The 2,500-nt window shown below is 47.2% G+C and overlaps 1 long non-coding RNA gene across 2 annotated transcripts in view; it reads left to right on the top strand.

Moving 5' to 3' along the window:
- Window positions 1-2,022, top strand: part of LOC115125095 (uncharacterized) — an 8,378-nt gene extending 6,356 nt beyond the window's left edge. Inside the window, exon 3 of one of the 2 annotated variants that reach the window (XR_010460110.1) lies at window positions 1,188-2,022. This is a non-coding gene — a long non-coding RNA (uncharacterized LOC115125095). Of the gene's footprint in view, window positions 1-1,182 lie in introns of both variants that reach the window. The other variant, XR_003862902.2, reaches the window with a different exon arrangement.
- Window positions 2,023-2,500: the final 478 nt, after the last annotated feature.

Below are 2,500 nucleotides of genomic sequence, written 5' to 3'. Positions count from 1 at the left end.
TATATAACCTCATCTGAGTTTAAGTCCATATAACCTCATCTGAGCCTAATTCTATATAACCTCATCTGAGCCTAATTCTATATAACCTCATCTGAGCCTAATTCCATATAACCTCATCTGAGCCTAATTCTATATAACCTCATCTGAGCCTAATTCCATATAACCTCATCTGAGCCTAATTCTATATAACCTCATCTGAGCCTAACCTAATTCTATATAACCCCATCTCAGCCTAACCTAATTCTATATAACCTCATCTGATCTTAAGTCCATATAACCTCATCTGAGCCTAACCTAAGTCCATATAACCTCATCTGAGCCTAACCTAAGTCTACATAACCCCATCTCAGCCTAGCCTAATTCTATACAACCTCATCTGAGCCTAACCTAATTCTATATAACCCCATCTCAGCCTAACCTAATTCTATATAACCTCATCTGAGCTTAAGTCCATATAACCTCATCTGAGCCTAACCTAAGTCCATATAACCTCATCTGAGCCTAACCTAAGTCCATATAACCTCATCTGAGCCTAACCTAAGTCCATATAACCTCATCTGAGCCTAACCTAAGTCTACATAAGCTGAATCTCTCCACAGAGAAGTGTCTGAGGAGTGTGTCAGAGACAGGAAGCTGACGGGAGGCCTGTGGTGTGTGTTACTGTTTGTTTCAGCCAGCCGGCCAGCTGGGATGTGGTTGTTTCCCCGACCAATGTTCTGTTCTGCAATCCTGTATTAGTATAGGGATTACATCAAGACTAAAGCAGGATGGAATTCCTGTTGTCATGCGGTTACTGTCGCCGCAGCAGCAAGCGCCTGACTCATACACACACATACAAACACACAGCCAACTGCGGCAAGAAGCAGGTCAATGAGGGGTGTTCATTCGGTTTTATTCCTCAGTCGCTATTTGATGTCCTAGTTTCTTTTCCTGTAAAAGTGCCCAAGGATGTCAACACATGCTATTAGAACACAAGTAAACAACAACTTAACAACAACAACAACTTAACAGCAACTCCTCCCTCCCGGTTGTCAACACGGGCTCCTTTGTTTTAACTCTGTGTCACATAGCAGCGGATTTGAATTATGGTTCAATCATTCTTTTCCTATTTCTTCCTCTGTTTTTCAGTGCCTTTTCTTAGAACGTTTGGAAGCTAGAACTAATATTAATTGTTCCTCCAAGTTTAGTTGAATATTCTGAGGACGGAGCACCCCTTCAGCGATCCGAAGGACGGAGCACCCCTTCAGCGATCTGAGGACGGAGCACCCCTTCAGCGATCCGAAGGACAGAGCACCCCTTCAGCGATCTGAGGACGGAGCACCCCTTCAGCGATCTGAGGACGGAGCACCCCTTCAGCGATCTGAGGACGGAGCACCCCTTCAGCATTCCGAAGGACGGAGCACCCCTTCATCGATCTGAGGACGGAGCACCCCTTCAGCGATCTGAGGACGGAGCACCCCTTCAGCGATCCGAAGGACAGAGCACCCCTTCAGCGATCTGAGGACGGAGCACCCCTTCAGCGATCTGAGGACGGAGCACCCCTTCAGCGATTTGAAGGACGGAGCACCCCTTCAGCTATCCGAAGGACGGAGCACCCCTTCAGCTATCCGAAGGACGGAGCACCCCTTCAGCGATCTGAGGACGGAGCACCCCTTCAGCGATCTGAGGACGGAGCGATCTGAGGACGGAGCACGCCTTCACGAATTCGAGTACAGAGCACCCCTGCAGGGAGTGTTGAGCTCCCTTGCTTATTAATGCAATTACCCTCCTATCCCGGGTCCTCTCTGATTCTCTTCCTTTGCCACTCCCCCCTCACTCACAGACTGGTGTAGACGACTCCCCTATACCCCTACTGTCCCGTCAGCAGAATCTGTCCCAGTGAGGGGGTGGGATGGGGGTGTGGGTGTATTGTACTGTATGAAATGTGTTCTCTGTCCGCCTGCTCAAAATAACTCTGCAGTGAGGGAGGCAGACTGAAACTACAGGCTTTGTCTTTCAATACAGTAATGGTCTGGTCCAGCCCACACACACACACACACACACACACACACACACACACACACACACACACACACACACACACACACACACACACACAACACACACACACACACACGCTCTGTGTGGCAATACAGTAATGGTCTGGTCCACACAACACACACACACACACACACACACACTGTGGACTTACACACGCAAAAAGAAAATGCTGTACACATTCTAGCTCGCTGACATAAACTTACGATGCACAAACACACAGAGAGCTGATTCTAACTCATCTTTTGTTGCAAGAATATGAGTCACATCAAGGCTATTCTTAGTTGAGGGGGGTGTTTGTAGTTCATGTCGTGTGATTCTGCTCAAACGTGTTGCCAGCACTGTCAAAGAAAGGTTTTACCCACACAGGGTTAGATTCTGTCTGGTTTTATGTCTCTAAATAACCTCCTTTTCATGATGCATCAGTGTTACATTAAGTTCTTGACTTTAAATCTAGGGGCAA

This window comes from Oncorhynchus nerka, linkage group LG20 (genome assembly GCF_034236695.1).
Source record: "Oncorhynchus nerka isolate Pitt River linkage group LG20, Oner_Uvic_2.0, whole genome shotgun sequence".
NCBI classification, from domain to species: domain Eukaryota; kingdom Metazoa; phylum Chordata; class Actinopteri; order Salmoniformes; family Salmonidae; genus Oncorhynchus; species Oncorhynchus nerka.
The sequence above is the reverse complement of the archived record's forward strand: the minus strand, read 5'-3'. Positions and strand labels throughout refer to the sequence as shown.